Raw genomic sequence first — 20,076 nt, forward strand, 5'->3', positions numbered from 1 at the left:
TCGCTGTATCGATACATTATTAGTAGAGCTGGGCGATAGAACGATAACGATATGTATCGCGATATAACTTTTACTCGATAGAGAAATTAAGCTATCGCGATAGACCTCGCTGCTCTTGTCCTCAAAAAAAAAAAAAAAAAAAAAAAAGGTCAGCCAATCCAAATTAAGTAGCGCAGAGCCGAACCAATCACAGCCGCAGCGTCACGTCGCGTGACTTGTTACGTACAGCACAAGTGCCAAGCCGCACGTGTGTTTGTTTGGGAAGCAGCCAGCGCATAATGGAGGAAATGAGTGTGCCGACTAGAAAAATCAACCGAGCGTGACCGAAGAGAAAACAGATGACGGTTCCAACGCCGGAGAGATTGTCGAACGGAAGAGCCATAGAAGTTCCGTAGTGTGAAGGTATTTCGGCTATTTCAAGTCTGACAAAAAACAGAGTAGCGTGCACTGTAAATTGTGCCGAAAGCAAGTCTGGAAATACAATAAACTGGTGCATGCGTCACACTGTGCGCCACGTTATTGTTTCGGTGAAATGAATTTCTACAATACTGTTAATTCTACTCTCTGCAGTGTTTAAATGCTTACATATACACACAGTTACTGTCCCTCCACACATACGACTCGGTTCTGCTTCTATGCCCCAGCTTTGTTTACTTTTTCCCACCGAGGCTTCTAGACTTCTGATTGGCCAACATTTCTGCACGGTTAGGAATCTAGCGCCACCTGCTGCTTTGGCATGTTCATAGCAGCGTTTTCCTTCATTTCTGCCTTTATGTGTGGACGGGATTATTTTTAAAACGAAAACGGAAAATCTCAGTTTTCAAAAACACCCGTGTACGTGTGGACGTAGCCTCAGTCTCTGACTGGAAGCGCTAATTCGTCATTCGGCTTTTGTCAGACTAAAGTAACTGTTAAAACTGTTTGAAAAGCTCAGCTATACAACAAGGAGAGATTGAGAATTTCCTTTTAGTTCTCAGTTTATTTGATATTGACAAAAGTTAGTCAATTTTGTCTGTTCTTCTGTAAAACAAACTAAGATTTATTTTTAAAATTAATATTTTGTTTCTAAGTGGAATTGACAATTTAGTCTGTTTTTGTTTGTTCTATTTTGAAACTTAAACGCTTTAGCGGCTGCCTTTTGTGTAGTTTGCAATATTTGCCTTTATTTATCTGAAAAAGTCTCATGTTCCTTAAGTACATCTACCTTGTTGAACTTATTATGGGAAATAAATATTTAAATAAAAACAAGCTGCTGATTATTTCACATTTTACTTGTGAGCAACGGCACATTTAAATCTTACAAATATAGTTATTTGGCTTATATCGTGATAGATATCGTTATCGCCTGAAATGAAAAAAACATATCGTGATATGAAAAAATCTCATATCGCCCAGCTCTAATTATTAGCAAACAAAATATCACGATACTACACAGTATCGATTTTTCCCCCACCCCTAGTGATGACCCATAAATTAAAAAACACAGAACACTGTAAGAGCAGCACAGTAATGGCAGAGCTATGCAGTGTGTGTGTGTGTGTGTGTGTGTGTGTGTGTGTGTGTGTGTGTGTGTGTGTGTGTGTGCGCGCGCGCATGCATGCGTGCGTGTCTTTGGCAGCCGCACAGACATCTGCTGTGAAGGTCAAGTTTCAGTCTGTATGGAACCAATCAATGAAGCCAACGCTAGAACACCCCTCCCTTTCATCTGCTACACTGGGACACACATGGCCAGAAAGCAAGCATTCACAGGCCAAGTATGATAATGCACACGTACAGACACAAAGTTATCACGGATACACAAGCTGACCACAAACACACAGCCGCACTTTTACTCAGCAGGTCTCTGAAACCTACACATTTACTGGAAAACGCATCTCAGAAGCCATTAAACACACAACTGAAGGCAAACAGGCAGGCTTAACACACACAGACCGACACACGTGTGGAGAAGGAACCTTGCCCTAGATTCTCAAGGAACACTCTCATGTTACATCTCCGGTCTAACTGGGCTTTGTAGCACAGCAGTCTCTCAGCCCTGCAGGGACAATACATCACACTCGTGCAGGCTGCGGGCATACTATTGTTTGGAGATTTCTCCTGCTCTGTGTGCAAAATGTGCAAAAAGTTTAGAAAGCAAACAAGACTGAACAACTATTGAAGAGTTAAAAGAAGCTGTAAATTCTGATTGGACACATCACCACGGGCCGTTAAAGGGAAAGCACTCTTTGTTATTTTCTATTGTGTCAGTCTTCAATACGGCAGCATGTTAGGGTGAGTGCAGGTAGAGTGACACCAACAAAGATTCAACACTTCATCAACTATTTCCATTTTTTTCTCTTTACCATGACAAACAGAAAACACGTACACATTTAAAACTGTTTGTGCACACACACACACACACACACACACACACACACACACACACACACACACACACACACACACGGAGCTTAAAAAAAGAAGTTGAGCTTAAGGCTGCTTTTTAGCAGTAGTGTTGTCTTTCAGAGAGGATGTAACAATGTGACAGCACACCCTCCACATGCACACACACACAGACAAACACACACACACATGACAGTGTGCAGAGTATTTACATATCATGCATCTAGTTCACTGGAATAGTATTTGCTTCATTCAGTCTTCACAGCGTAATACAGAATACAAAATGTTCTGAAATAACTCTTACAGTACCCAAGACATGGAACCGAGCGTGAGCTCAACTGAAGAGTAAAAAGTTGAGAATATGTGAAAATCTAAATATGATCCAATAAGGAGCTCGTTTAATCAATCCATGAAAACTCATTTGTTAACTATGATTCTGTTTGAATACATTATCAAACTGTCATGCTGCAGATCACAGAAACTGAACAAAGAGCTCAGGTTTCATTGATGCACGTTTTACACCATTAATCATTTTGCTGTTTTAAATCACCTCTCTCTCCATTCACAATCTTCATCAACATGAACAACACCACTACTACAGACAAGTGTGTGTGTTGCTCAGAATCACCTCCAGCACTGTTTTCCTCAAAGGTGTGTCAGTGTAGAACTGTAGTCCAGTCACTTCTCTTTTCTCTGCTTGCCAACACTACAAAAGAAATGAAGCGGGCCTTGTGTGTGGGCAGGCATTTGGAGTCCACATGTGTCTTTTCTTTCAAGTGTGAGTGCTAGCACAGGGGGCCAGGCTGACGTACACACTGACAGGACAGTGGAAAGAAGCCTGGCTGCATGGCCGCCAGAACAAAGACTACTTGTCTGACAAGCTTTACTGCTTTGTGACTGCAACACTGTCTGACTGCTCAAACAGGGAAATACTAATCGTGTACTATCGAGTATATAGCTACTGGGGCTATAGGCAACTTGGGTACACATCTGGATTATATTCCTGTTTATTTTGACATATCTTACACTCATTCTCTATTCAGAGAGACAGACGTCTGTCGGAGCTGCAGCTGCTGCATTAAATGAAGATATTACTCTTAACCGACTGGTATTTCTAGAGCAGACTGTTATCCAATTCAAATTTCACTGCACAACTAAAATATGCCACAATAACTCACAGGATTTTAGCCCATGAGCAGCACAAAAGTTAAAAAGAAAAAGAGCAGCACTGAAGACATCTGTGAAAATGTGACAATAATCAGGCAAAGGATTCATTGTAACAGCTCATGTAAGTGATTAATCATTAAAAGTATCTTCTGACTGTTGATTTCACAAAACAGGCAGCAGAGCTCTGAGCTGCTGGTGATGCTGCTGCATTTATAAAGGCACAGTTTTCTTGAATTTCATAAATCCAAAATAAATCAATATTGTCGCCTGCATGTGGGGATAGTACTGTTTGCTGCTTTGATGAAGAAAGAAAGAGCCGACCAGCATTCAGCCTGCTGATGATGATGATGATGATGAGCTCTTCTTTGGGAGGGAATATTTTCTCTCTCAGGAAACAAGAGTTAACTTGTTTAATTGCAATTCACATTCCAGCTGAGACACGTCAAATACAGGAGCTACTGAAGCAGTTTTCAAGGCTAATCACACAGCAGTGTTCAGGGGCGGTGGTGGGGCCTACTTAATTAAAAATACTGCTCTCCATTCATAAAGGTGACATTACATAAGTGTAACTGAAGCACAACCATTCAGGTTTCACAAACTGAAACCATCCCAAAGCAAGCTTATATTAAACTCAGTGTTTTAATAATCACTTTGTACTGTAACAGCTTATAACAATCAAAGAACTGTACAATGAACTCTTCACAGGCAGGTCTCCAAATATTATTTCCAGCATGTTAATGTTTTTTAATCTAAGACCAATTTATTTCAGCTCTAAATGTCCAAAATAGTAAGATATAGAGTACTGAGGTCCAGCCTGGTATCTTCTAATGATCAGTCCTACATAGGGCTGGGTACCGGTGTCCGGTGCCATGACGGCACCGGTTCTGACATAAACGGTAGTAACCAGACTGAAAAGCAGCGCACATTTCGGTGCTTTATTTCGGTGCTTTTTTTTTCCTGAGCTGTGATACACTTCTAGCCAATCGTTTTAAGTTTCCGAGGATAGTAGGCGGGGCCAGGTACGTACGTTCTTTTAGAGCAGAGCTACAGATTAAAAATGTCCAAGGCGAAGCGGTCAAAGTCTGGCTGTACTTCACAGCAAAAGATGCAAACTCAGCAGCAACAAGTGCTTTAAGGTGATACTGTGATACTGTCAAAGGAGGTAACACCTCGAATCTGATGAAACACCTGGCGACGCATAGCGTTTTTTTTAAAGCCCAGAAATGCGCCGTATTTGATAGCTTGCTGCGAGACCTCACACCGTGCACATCTACTGCAGGTGTGGTGCCTGTTATCGGACCCGGAGTTAGCAACATCCCCCAAAAACCCGAAGAGTAGAGTCCTGGCCCCTAGCCCTGCCAGTGTAGCAGGAATGATGAAGATGATGATGCAGCAGCAGCCGTTCTTCTCTGCGTGAGTAGCTTAATGTTGTTCGTGTGTAATTTACGTTGAGTAGGCTAACAGGAAGATCGTGAAGGACCTCAGCCATCCCAACAACAGACTGTTCTCTCTGCTGAGGTCAGGAAAGCGATTCCGCTCCCTGAAGACCAACACAGAGAGACTGAGGAGGAGCTTCTTCCCGCAGGCGATACGGTCTCTCAATCACACCACCACACAGTACTGACCCACACATATGGTTCTTACACACACACTGGACTTTCTGGACTTTGGTTTTGCACAACACTGGTCACTACATTCTTCATTTCCGGTTAATACTTGTACAGCTGCTGTTATTGTGTATATATTTATTTATATTTAGATTCCTTCATACATTCTTATATAGTTCTATATTGTGTATTTTGTTGTACAGTTATTTTATTTTCAACTTTAATTTATATATTTTATCTTATTCTTCCCAGTTAAATTTACCCTTCATTCTAATTTGTGTTGTACAGTTATTTCATTTTTAACCTTCATTTATATTTTATTCCTTCCTAGTTAAATTTACCCTTTTTAATTTTTCATATTTATTTCCTATCTTATTCATAGCCTTTTCCTTTTTTGTTCTCTTTAGCTCACGAGCAGTTGTCCAAGCATTTCACTACATATCGTACTGTGTATGACTGTGTACGTGACAAATAAAATTTGAATTTGATTTGAATTTAACCACGTTATTACATTAATGCATGTAAGGTGAACTAGCAAACATCATCATAGTTACATGCGGCTGTCTTCTTGTTTGATGGCAGATACTCCCTTCACCCTGGCTAAAAAGGCTAAAATGACCAAAGAAAAAGTGGGAAACAGTTAAACATGAGAGGTTTTTGGACAAAGTTTGTGTTTTTTCCATTGTTTAAGCACTGCTTCCAGCCAAGAGTGATGCCATATATGCCCCATAGCTGCAGAAAAGGCTAACATTGTTATCTTTTTACAAAAAAAACAGCTGAACATGAGAGGTTTTTGGACCAATTTTGTGTTCTCCATTCTTTAAGCACCGTTTGAGCACCGGCACCGTTTCAAAAGTACCGGTTTGGTACTGGTATCGGATAAAACCTAAACGATACCCATCCCTAGTCCTACATGTGAATGATGGTGAAGCTGACCTCATGGCTGATTCTCAGTCGTTATGTATATTCAGCTGAGACTGAAGGAGTCACCTGGATGAGTGACGAAAGGTTGGTCTCACTGAAAACTCCACGTCCAGATGAACAGGATCAACTTTTTGGGGATTCTACATGTGAGTCTGTTTTTTTATGCAGCATGACGGCAGCTCGAGGCTCTAGATGACGAAGCATTATTAGTCCTGTATGAAAATGTCACTTTGGCTTCACGTGTCCTTCTTTCTTCATGATTCTTTCCACCCTGACATGACTCCCAGATCCAGATGCATGACGCATCCCCACAGCAGATACTCCACGTTCATGGATCATGGTCTTCAGGTTGTACGCCTCTCCTTCTTTCTCCAAACATAAGCAGCATTTCTGTGAGCTCCATACTCATCTCATCGAAATTGGAAGTTATCCTTTAGTTTGAACTTGATTTTATCATAAAGTTAAAGCATATCATTAAACAGCAGTGGTTTTTGCTATGGCTCAATAGAAAAGGACCGTTTTCGGGGGGATAAGATGAAAAGCAAAGATCAACGAGAGATCAAGGACAAAACAAAACCGTGTCCATCCGATGCTGAGCACAAAAGCCAGATCTCTGCTGTTCTCTTGAACCAAGCAACAGCAGCATGTACAGAATTACATACAGAGGAACAGCAATGTTTCTTATGTTTATTTACTTGACTGCAAACTGTGGTCACAGTGAGCTGACATGCTTTCCCTCTCTCGCTCACTCACTCATTTACTTTCACTGTCATGATATTCAGGCAGGAGCCTGAGAAGCTGAAAGGACGGTGTGACATTGCTGTTAAGCTTTACTACGCTCGAGTATAGCGCGGGATATGGATTCATAATTTCACACTGGTACTGGATCAGTACGCATTATCAGCAGAGACCCACAGCCAAAGATCCGGATCAGGTCTGACCTGGATCAGGCTGGATCCCAGCTCTGATTCCATCAAGACAAAATGAAACAGGATTTTAAGTGGACAGCATATTAAACTTTGTTAAACTCAGTTTAAACTCACATGTCAGTCTTCACGTTCACATGATACACTCTCTGTCAGGTCACAAGCTAACGGTGTAATTCTTGGGTAGCTATGCTGGGAGAGACCCTGAAGCTCTGAAGCTTCAGGGAGAATTACTGTGAGGCTTACACTTCACCCACTGGCTTTGCTACCTGGCAAACACAACAGGAGCAGACACATCACAGTCACAAAGACTCCATCAGACACACTCAACTATCTCAGAAGTTACTCTCAGCTTTATGGCACGAAACAGAGCTGGGAGAGCGCTTCACTGTTGTTGACTTTTGTTTGTTTCTTTTTGTGTTTCTCTGACATCTTTGCAACATAATAACACATCACTGTTCCAGTATAAGGACTAGTAACATTAGATGTCTTACAACCTTGCATTGCTATGTCTTAGTTTAAGAATGCATTTCAAATAAACAGAAGCAGTTCAATACTGATGTGGACATCAGTGCCAATATTGGGTCACCGAGTCATTTGGTTTAGTGCTTATGGACACAGCAGCAGAGAAGAAAGTGGCATTAGCACTACGCCATCTGGAAAGAGTTAGCTAGCTGCTGAACGAAGAGAACAGAATGAACAGAAGGCAGCAAAGGCAAAAACAAGCTCTTTAACGTTTCGACTGCACTCTTAGTGAAACGGAGATGAAGCTCTGCTTTGAAAGCACTACACACTCAAATACACGGCCCTTCACTTTGTTTTGGGGTTTTTCTTGGAAGAAAAAGAGATGTTTCTATGTCTGTATTGCACAGGCAGAGTGAAGCTGGACTCCACAGGGGAGCCATGCTTTCTCCAGTCAACAGTCGTTCCACCGTTTCACTCTCACAGTGCTGTAAACCTTAACATAAGTGCACAAGCGTACTCTGATCTCCTCCGCATGATGTTCAGTGCACGACTCTGCTGAACTATGTTAAAGATCACTCATTAGGGAGCAGTATCCCTGCATTTCAGTGTGTCTTCACTAGAAGCTGCTCAGCTGCACTAAAATAATTGTTGCATGTGTAAAATGTCTGCATTGCATTACAGGACTGTTAGCTTTTAATTGTGCAAATGTCATGGACACCACTGTATTATATTGCACATATTCTATCAGATGGTAGAGCAGTGATTAGTACTGTGTGGTCAATGAAATCAACTGAAGACGCTACAGTTGGAAAGGATACAGTGTGCTCAGATCCTTTGTAGATCTTTGTTGTCTTGTGCTCTGTGCCTCTGCTGTAAGCTGGCACTGAAGGAGTTAAGCTCTGTGCAGCGGGTGAACTCAAAGAAACTGCCGTTCACGTGGCTAAGCCGCTGTTGCTATGGGAGAGAGGCCAGACAGAGGAGAAAGAAACCCCTCTCTCTCACATTCCCATTTTCTCTCTCACGTTCCCTTTCCCTCCTCCTCTGCTCTCGTTCCCTCTCTTCCAGAGAGCCTGGCTGGCTACAGAACCAAACGGCTAATGAGAGTACACAGCTCTCTCTACTCTGTCCCTTCATTTTTCAAATAACAGCCGCTCGCTCCTTTCTTACAGCTCTCTGTAACATCATCTCTCTCTCCTCCGTCCCTCACTCTGTCTCTCTGAATGCCAGCTAGTGAGTCATGCACCAACAGCAGAGGGCCAGGCTCAGCGTACCAGTGTGTACATCTATCAGTTTCTCTTATTTTCAGGTCCAAATCAAGGAGCTTGTGATCAGAAACATTTCAGCAGCTTACCACAGCCGCTGAAATGTTCACATTTTTCAAAAATACAAACAGATTCATTGCTGAAGAACATGAAGCACAATATGAGTTCAGAAAGATGAAGTGTCGCTGCTTCTAAAGAACTAAGAATCGGGAGTCTGGTTCAGCCAATAGCTGATATCAGCCTGTGATTCAAGTATCACACTGTGGTGTACGTGAAAACAGCTGTTTTACCCACTGCTGCACCACCTAATAGAAGAAATCACATTCTATTCACCACCTCTCCCCTACACTCACACACATACATTCATATCTTTTAATGCTACTGACCGTCTGTCATTGGCTCTTTACTGCAAGCATACCTGCTGCTGTTGGTCATGTGCCATACTGTCTGTGTACACAGGCTCTTTTTGAAGACAGACAAACAGTATTTTGATTCTCCTGCACGTCCTGTGCATGCAGCCAACTGTCTTTGACTCTAAATGAAAACAGCAAACGGCAACATCCATAAATGAGATCGTCCAAATGACCTGCACTGTCCCTTCAGTCAGTGCTGCACATATTACACATAACTGTGCATAGGGCTGTTCGATATAACCATATATATCTGATGACGATATAAAAACATCTATCGTTTCATAAACTGTTTACAGCAATATGTTTTCAGTGGCTGTATTCATTAGTTAAAGTTCTCTCTTTCTCTTATATTTAATATAACCACACTACGGACGGACAAGCACCTGTTTTTATGCGTTGTCGTTAGCAACAACGACGGTAACACCATCGCATGTCCGTTTGTTTATGTTCCACATAAACCTTTCACAATAAAGCTCAAGATCCTGTTGAGACTTTTCAAAATAAACTGAATCACGTGAAAGAGCAGATTATTTACGGATGAGAAGCAAAAAAGACGCCAGGAGCTAAAAAATAAAGCTCAGACTCAAACGTTAGAACAGGCTTTTCCCCGCAGCACGCCGTGTAATAAATACTCACAAAGAAAACGGCGCCGTTACAACTTATGTCTAAAGATGTATCTCCAAAAGTTAATTCTGTTCATCTGGACGAAGTGACGTCTTCAGTCTCAGCTGACTGCAGGTTCCAATCTTATAAACAGGACATGTGCATAATGACTGAAACCAGCCCACTGAAGGAACAATGGGCTGGGAGGTCAGTTCCTTAATCTTAATTATGCAAATTCTCATGACCACTGATCAATGACCACTGATCAATGGCCACTGATCAATGGCCATGAGTCCCATTGACAGAGAGTTGGGGAATGGCTGCCTTTGATTTAGTTACCTGGATGATTGAGCAAGCATCAAGATTAAAAATGTATCGTTTCATGCATCGTTAAAACACTCTGCTCCAGCTACACGACGCGCAGCTGGAAACACTTCACGCAAGACGAGCTGCCCGAGATTCACAGACTTTACAGAAAATGTTACATTTTTGTGATTTATATGGTTATCGGACGATAGATGTCTTGTATCGGGATATGAGATTCTGGTCATATTGCACAGCCCTAGGTGTGCAGAAATCTTTTTGAGCTATTTGATCAAACAGACGGACAGAGGTAAGAGACAAAGAACCGGCAGTGGGTTTTGCATTTCCTGCTATAAGGTCATTCAGTGGTTAGCATTCAAACTCATTTAATGGTCAAGCGATCAACTTAGATTACACCTCGTCTGCTGGACTATACGTTTATCGCCTGGAAACTGGATCTACACATACAGCTCGGAGGTAAACTGGAGTACAGCACAATAACTTCCATCTGGGTATACCCAGCAGTTAAACAAAGAAGTATTCGGTATACTCGTATCACAGCCGGGTCGAGGCAGGAGGAGGTTAACGTGCACCATTTATTCTCCACACTCTGTGCTACCCAAACAGAAGAAACTCAGGTAAAGACTAGGGCTGCCACGATTAGTCGACTAGTCACGATTACGTCGACTATCAAAATCGTCCACGACTGATTTAATAGTCGACGCGTCGTTTGAAGCTTTGTAAGATCACAAAAGACGCAGGAATAAGTGGCAGGATTTAAGAGTGTAATAACGGACTGAAACAGAAGATGGCAGCACTGCATGTACAAGGATGCCAGCTGCCGTTAAACCCCGAAGAAGAAGAAGAAGCTGTGTCCCAGAATTCATAGCGCAGCCCAGCTCAGTTTCCAACAATGGCGGCAGCTAGTTAGTTTTAATATTACTCTTATTATTCTTTCTGGGTCACAAAATAAACGTTTAACATATTTTCAGGTAAGAATGTAGCTGTGTAAACCTCAAATATCTGCTCAGTTTATCAGGACACCACATATTTTCAAAAGCGCTCCGACGTTTTCGGAGACATCTGTTACCCACTAGCTCGATAGTTAGCCGGGGCAAGGCTCACCCAAATCGTTTTCAAACCCACCGCTGTCTTTCCTACTCAGGTTAAATATATATGAGTCACTTAGATAACTTCAAAATGTTATTGTTTGGCTTTTTTAATATTTTATTTGTTCCTGAGTAAATCGGTTTGGCTGAGATTAAAGTTATAGTTTTTACACAGCTGAATAAACATCAAGCAGACAGCTGATTATCAGAAGTGTGAGATGCTCCAGAATTTACTCCGGTGTCCTGTTATATTTTAGATAGCAAGGAGTTTATTAAACTTCACTGAAACAATCTGCAAATTTCATTAAAATTTTATAAACTATCATCTTGTCTTTATTTTTAGTTAGCACAGACCTTAAACACTTAAAGCTGTAAGCTAATGATAGTTATATAAGAGCAGATGCTGCTGGTGCAATAAGCTGTACGTTTTACGTCCAATGGATGATGATCTGATTAGTCGACTAATCGCAAAAATAATCGGTGACTAGTCGACTATCAAAATAATCGTTTGTGGCAGCCCTAGTAAAGACACACGTGGACGTTCATATACAACAATGAACAATTTAGAACACCAGAATTAACATAAGTGGACTTCATCAGTTAAATAGCTGAGATATAATTATTCCTTAATGGTGGCCTCCCAGCACACAGTGGAGTTTGCACCGTCAGATTAAGCTTTCATTTAAAAATCAACACTGCTGACGTCATCATCCTTGGACACAACCCTGCACTGCAACAAACACATCATGTGGTAGATACATGAAAAACAACTAATTCCACATAAGTAAAGAGAGCATCCAACACATAAAATATAACGGCAGCTTTTTAGAGATGTGATTATTATTGCAATGCTTCTTTAAGTCCAATAAGGGCACCGACCGGAGCCACAGGTGAAGCCAAAAGCAGACTCCATCAGACTATCAGGAGAACATTAATCAGTAATATTAATGTTAGTATAAAGCACACCCCGCTCAGTACAGTGGATCCCCCTGCATGACAAAAACAATCACCAGAACAGACGTGACCAGCATCAGCCTGGCACGGTGCCCCAGTGGGTCTAAGCCATACTGGGAGCACGGTGAGCCCTACCAGGATTAGGCAGGCGATTAAGGTGTTACCTTATTGTTGTTTATAAAAACACATGGTAAGATTTAGAGAAATCAACGAGGTGGTGTGCTTCAGTAACCATGACAGCCAGCATCTATGGTGGTGGTAGTGACAAAACCATAATAGGAGATTTATATTGTTCATCACAGTCTTATCAGGTAGGAATGGTTGGTGTCTTTGCTCACAGAGAACAAAGTGTTCTGTTTAAAATTCATCTACTGAGGCTGCCGGCACGCCAGCTGTCACTCTATGCTTTGTAGTGTCCCACTGGCACAGAGCAACCACGTTTAATATAACGAATCAGTAGATGACAAGATTAAGTGAATTATGTTTCAGGGCCGAATGGTTTCAGCTAGGACAGAAGTCGGGCGCATTATGTAGCGGGTAAGTTGAAGCTCACTGCTCACAGGTAGCAGACAAACAACACTCCACTCACCCTGTGCTCCAAAACTGAAGACGGCAGCAGAAGACAAGATGAACGCATGCGAGCCACAGTGCCTCCATCAATCCATGTGGGAGATGTTCCAAACTGAATGAGTACAACCTCCTCATTACTGGCTACACAAAAATAGCTTCGCTCACATTCTTTGGTAACAGTCTCGTTAGAGGGCCCAGCCAGTCTCCTGGTTGACTGACAGCAGCGTTCAAAAACACACAGAACAGCTCTGGGCTGGACTGAAATGAGTCTGAAGTGCGACACAAGTCATTTATTGAGTCGAGTTGCTTTTATGAGAGACATCCCATGGTGGCGTTGATCTATACTACTTATTTGGATCCCAGCTATATACAAATTGAAGAAACATTTTAGACATTAAGTCCAGTCAAACCATCTCAGTGTGTAGTATTGCATTACCTCTTTTATGCCAAATCAGCCAAGCGTGAGGACAGAGGTGCTGAAGCAGTCAGACGAGCTCAGGTTTACTCGCTCCTTATGCTTCCTCCCTACATGCTTTACTGAGACACTGACTTTGCTGTGGAAACCCCACAGGTCAGCTCACATGTTTTGATTTATCCGTGACATTGGCCTACACAGTGCATTATGTAGTTTGCTCAAAGCCGTCTACAGAAAAAGATCCTGACTAAACAAAGCTGTTCACGTAGCTGTTGATTCATGCCTACACTGAGAGCTTAGAAGGTTTTCCAAAGAGCTCGGCCACGCACTGTTATCCTCCAAAGGTAAGCCACTCACTGAGCTGTGATCCATTACTGAAGCCTTCCCACAGAGTGAAAACAGGGCATGAGGTTAGCTGATATGATGACAGTTTAATACTACTTTGCATTGTGTTTTGATTTAATTGAGTTGAATTATTTGGGGGATGATGATGTGAAATTCAACATGAGGCCAAAATGTAATAAAAACTACACAGTCTGTCTACACACAGAAATTAAATCATGTGAGTGGTTTGTGTGATGCTCATTTATTTTATGAAAAATTAAAATGACTGTCCTTTTTCTTTAGATGTATAATCATTTTCCAGCTCACCACTGTAACGTCGCTGCATCACTCATTACTCACTGTGTTGGGTTTTTAACACAGAAAACCAAAAGATGAGGCATTTACCTTATAGAGCAAACAGTCAGTGAGGAAGAGAAGCTTTAATGGAAGAAAGCAGCTCAGACGAACAACTGCAAGGTTTGGAGCGGGCGGATGACACCACCTGATGAAGGCGTAGACACTGATGATAGCAAGTGAGTCAATCTGCAGGACGATGCTTTGGGATCTTCCTTCTATAACTCAGTTATACATGCTCTGCTGTGAGAGCGGAGTACTGGAAGTTTCACTGCTCTGGCTGAAATATTACACAGTCAAAATCCTGATATGGGAGCTGTTTGGTGTGTCCGCCCTCGCACACTGTGCAGAGCACATCGTTCAACTGGACGGTGATTCGGAGAGCTTGGGAATTCTCCAGTAAGGCATGAGAGGTTAGTTATTTCATTCTGTTTAGCTTCATTAGTGCTTTCCTGCTGCACTTTGATGTATTTCTATTTTAAAATGTTGCCGTTAAATGAACTTTTGAGTATTTTCATGATACACAGCTTTACTGTTGCTTTGCCTTACCTCCTGACCATTACTTACACAGGGAAAAGAAATTAGTTTTACTTCTGGTCTGTCAAGAAAGTCCTTGAAAGTGCTCCAGTTCAATTTGTTTAAAAACTGTTTTGGAAACTTGAGCTTTTTTCTAGTTTGACCACATTATCTCAGTAACTAGATTACTTCTTACCACTACAAGCGAGAAAAAACAAAGCGAAGGAGATGGTACAGTGGCGATTTTTGTTCCTTCCACAGATGTTGATGATATTAGGATTCCCAATCATGCCATGATAAAAAAAACTGTTATGGTTGCAGTGTGCCTGGGAAAAGAACAACTTAACCCCAGGATATATAGGGGTTAAATTACACCGTAATATTACATGAAATGCTCCTGATCGGACGTTGTGGACCTCTGCTCTGCCCACTGATTGTGCCACCTGGCCCTCTCGTTATGGTGCAGAGTCATTTCTTTGCAAATAAGATGGGTGGAATATCGTACACCCAACCTATTACAGGGAAAAGTCAACCACAGAGTATCAGACTGAAGCTTAGTGCAGCAGAGCACAGTGCACCTGACTCAAACACCCTCTCCAACAAGTCATCATTTAAAAAGTGCTCTACAAACCTTAGCATCAGTTAGCATTACTGCTACCTGATGCATTCTCTCATTTCAGTGCAGCTAGCCATCAATGAAGAATCACTTACTGCTTAATAGACAAAGTGAAAATGGACAGCCTTCCTTTGGTTTTAACATTAAATGTATTGCTGCAGCTAGGAACAATACACAAGGTTATAATACGTTTTAGCATTATACAGTTACACCATGCCACACTAAGAACAGAAGAACAGCCCACTGAGGTCTGACAAGGTCCTGCAGGAAGCTAGAGCAGCTGCTGACTAGAGGAGCCTAATATATTCCCAGGGATATCTAGGAAGCCCGAGAGCCTGTAGAAGACTTTGTGGCTGCTGTATGAAGCAATGAGGTTCAGTGTGTGTGTGTGTGTGTGTGTGTGTGTGTGTGTGTGTGTGTGTGTGTGTCTGACAGCAATGGGGGAAGGGTGCATCCAGCCATCCCAACTTGGCTTCAGATTACATTTTGTTTCCTTAGGCACCAGAAAACAAACCACTAACATTTGGGGGATCTCGTTACCGCGCTGCACAGACACCTCACAGCTTGGATGTCATATTGCAAAATGTAGCTCAATGCACTGATGCCAACCTAATAAATAAATATAACCATTCTACACATTTCATTTATTTACCTGATTGAACTGAAACGAATGCTATAACTAATGTGAGAAACGTAGTACTACAAGAATATCCTGAAGAATTTGCAGTACATTTAAAGTCTTAACTGTGCTCAGCTAACCTCCCAACAACATCGTTTTTCAGCTTTACATCCTGTGTGGCTCACGAAACAGACACAAGTGCTTCTTTTCTCCCAAATCTTTTTTTAACTATTCAATTATATAATGAAATTTAGAGTATTTGTCGACAGCTCTATGAGAGATTTTTACAGAGCATAAAAGAAATGAGTGCGCGGTGGTGAGAAGCTCGGCCTGAGATAATACAAAGCTTCTTCACAATATTAACAGAAATTTTACAATATTTTTTAACCATGTAACAAAATGAATTGAAGACCATGTGACTCATATGTACAGTCATGTGACTATAATTTGGACTGACCTGTTGAAGAACACATTTTAAGTGAAAACTGAAAAACAGACGAAGCACCGAACAACAATGCAAAGAACTCAAATCCATTGTGTCTTGTACAGAATGATATAGTATATGGGTCTATTTCATGTGGACTAAGCCTACATCTACACAAGAAGCTGACAGCATCTATTCTGCCACATTTATTCCCTCTGTTTCTAAACAATGTTGTTATTCACGACCCAACACACACACTCACACACACTGCAACACCCATGCATGGATTCTGTATGTGGAAGGTTCTTTTCCACTCACAGCCTGTTATTTTCTGCTGATTAGCCACACAGTGATGGACCGAAGGCTACAGCCTTAAAAACAAACTGGCACCAAAGGTTCTGTACACACACACACACACACACACACACACACACACACACACACACACACACACACACACACACACACACACACACACACACACACACACACACACACTGGATTGTAATGAAAAACAAAAGCTCCTATAGGCAATGACCTGGCTGCCCTGCCCTTTCTATTCACTGTGAATCCAGATGAGTTTGTCAATTTTGTGTCTAATGTGCCAGAGTAGAGCTTTGCTGCTGAGCTTTGCCTTTTCTTTAAGCATGTGTCACTGTCTCTCAAGCAACTGAAAACTATGGGGGCCTATAATGCTGTTTAGACATTGTTTAATATGACTGCTTCACAGATGTTCAGCTCTCGGGTTAATATTTATCATTTTATATCAGTTCCATTTAAACCTGCTACCAGTTTGTGTTTCAGAGTGCTTGCAGAACCAATACTGGCTCAAATGCAGAGGAACTCACAAAAATCATCAATGGAGTAATTTATTTTCATTTTCTGAACTTTATTCTTTTTAAAAATCCTGCCAGAACCGAAGCAGAGCTAATTAAAATGACTTTAGGCTTCTCAGGTGGCAAACACCTAGTGACACTGCAAATAGATTAGGAAGTAACAAGAGCCTGACATGATATGACATGAGATGGAAAATAAACACACGTAGACTGAATCTAACCCTGCGGCTACTCATTAAATATCATTATAAGCAGAACCAACTGTATCAAACTAAACTGTTATTTCATCAAAACAGATACATTGTATCTTATTAACTAACAGTTATGACATTCTGTGTAACAGGATTAAGATTTAGTTACAATGTATTTGTAAGCCTGCTCCTGGGCAAAAAGACGCTCGTGAAGAGATAAACAAACACCTCTGGCAAGGGTCACTCTGACCAGGAGAGGAGTGAACAATGGTTCATGTCACGTTATGTCAAGCTCACTGAGATGAATGAGGCCTACAGGTTGTAGTCCAACATAATGAAGTCATAGTTAAACTGCAGGACACTGAGAAGCAATCAGTGTTACTTGTGTATTTGTCAGAAAGTACTTTGAAAACAAATGATTTGAAGACAAACAGAAAACAGCGTTTAATCCATCCATCCATTCGCTTCCACTTATCCTTTTCAGGGTCGCGGGGGGCGCTGGAGCCTATCCCAGCTGTCATAGGGCGAAAGGCGGGGTACACCCTGGACAGGTCGCCAGTCTTTCGCAGGGCCAACACACAGGGACAGACAACCATTCGCACTCACATTCACTCGCACATTCGCACCTAGTGGCAATTTGGATAAATCAATTAACCTATCCCCACAAGCTGCATGTCTTTGGACGGTGGGAGGAAGCCGGAGTACCCGGAGGGAACCCACGCAAACACGGGGAGAACATGCTAACTCCACACAGAAAGACCCCGGCCTGATGGTGGAATTGACCTCAGGACCTTCTTGCTGTGCGGCAACAGTGCTAACCACCGTGCTGCGTTTAATTCAGTGTTATTTATATAGGACCAAATCACTACACTCAAGGTAGGACTGGGTTAACATGAGGAAAATCTAATATCATGATATTTTTTTGGGCTATATCACAATAAACGACATATATCACGATATGTTTACAACCTCCAAAGCCAAATGTTATTTTGAACCATACACCGTTCAACATTTTTTTTCAACATCATCATGAATTCATGAGACAAAATAAAAACTGAAAGTAGGAGTAATAACAGAGTAATAACGGAGTAATAACGGAGTAATAATGCCTTCGCAGCGTGTGGGAGAGGAAAACCTCATATGCAGACAGCTTAATATTTCTATGGCAATTTATACTCAACATGGCTTTATCATAACCATTAACCATCGTACATGCAAAAACTAGCAATACATCGAGTATATTCGATATATCGCCCACGCCTGACTGAAGATGTTTTATATTAAAGGTAAAACAGGTTCTGCCACTTTACTTGATATACAGCTTAGCCAGATGTCAAATTTAAGATCTTAAATAATTTTGACATAATAAAATCTCTGTCAGACACAGTCCACAGCATTTCATGGCTCTTTGAATTTTGAATATTAACCTGGTAAAATCACACAAAGACAATTATGATTATTTCCATGCTCACTGACTCAATCCACGAGTGTTAGAGTGAAAAATGCAGAAGTCAAAATACCAACGAGTTTCACTTTTTTGTTTTCTCATGTCATACCTGGGAAAACTCTACATTAACTCAATCAACCCTGATAATATAGCTTAGAAGACCTTTATAAACAACCAGTTACCAACAATGACCTCCAAAGCACCCTGTACCAACCCTTGAGTAAACACACAGGGTATATGGTCACTTAATTCGGAGCTCTTCATATTTACACACAATTGTTAAATTGTCTTATGCAAAATGAACTCTAGAAACTGTGAGTAGCCAACATGGTTGGCTAACCATGCAACCAAATGAATACGATATGAATACGTCTGACCGATCACATCTCAGTGCATCAACGCTGTCTGTGATCAGGTCACACGGACCGCACTGCAACAATCAGAGAAACAACATATTTTCTTTCTTTTTCCAAATCAAGTAATAAGCTCTTCCACTCCATATAAGAGTTAAATAGGGCTGTGCGATATGTCCAGAATCTCATATCCCGATATAAGACGTCTATCGTCCGATAACGATATAAATCACAAAAATGTAACATTTTCTGTAAATTCTGTGAATCTCGGGCAGCTCGACTTGCGTGAAGTGTTTCCTGTTGTGCGTCGTGTAGCTGGAGTCGAGTGTTTTAACCGATGTATGAAACTATACATTTTTAGACATAAGTTGTAACTTTCTAACGTTTGAGTCTAAGGTTTATTTTTTAGCACCTGGCTTGTCTTTTTTAATTCTCATCTGTAAATAATCTGCTCTTTCGCGTGATTCAGTTTATTTTGAAACGTCTCAACAGGATCTTGAGCTTTATTGTGAAACATAAACAAGCGGACACGCGATGGTGTTACCGTCGTTGTTGCTAACGACAACACATAAAAACAGGCGCTTGTCCGTCTGTAGTGTGGTTATATTAAATATAAGAGAAAGAGAGAACTTTAAGAAATTGAAGAAGAAGCCACTACAGCGACCATCAGAACCATGAACAAATATTGCTGTAAACAGTTTATTTTGCGACACCACCAAATAAACGATAGCGTAAAATGAAACGATAGATGTTTTTATATCGTCGTCCGATATATATCGATATATCGAACAGCCCTAGAATTAAATGCAACTTTAAGACAGTGAAACCAAGAGGATCGTCTTTACAGGAATTCTTAAGTGCTGTTCTGTCCAACGGATTTTTGATACACACTCATTGATTTCTACTTCAGCCACAAACGTGAAAAACATTAAGGGGCGTTCTCTTTTTTCTACATTTGTATCTGCTGAGTAATAAATCTCAGTGAGCATTAACAGTAAATATGAACTTTTGGCCTATCTGATCAGAGACACTTGACAAAGGCCTGGCAACCTGGCTTGACACACTTCCTCTAATCTACTCTCAAATCCCTCTCCACTGTATTCACTCTGATAGTTAAGCCCCTTGCTAATGAGACTGTGCCACACTGTATGGAATTAAAGTAGAACACTACTCCATGCCTAAGTTACATCACAGACAAGGACCAGCTCTACTGGGCATTAGTAATCTGGGGACACGGCTGTTGTCCAGTACAAAGAAGCACATGTCTGATCTAGTGAAGGCACCAACAATGTTTTG

This window comes from Copadichromis virginalis, linkage group LG8 (genome assembly GCF_057382275.1).
Source record: "Copadichromis virginalis isolate Kocher_CV1m ecotype Utaka linkage group LG8, C_Virginalis_male_GT1.1, whole genome shotgun sequence".
NCBI classification, from domain to species: domain Eukaryota; kingdom Metazoa; phylum Chordata; class Actinopteri; order Cichliformes; family Cichlidae; genus Copadichromis; species Copadichromis virginalis.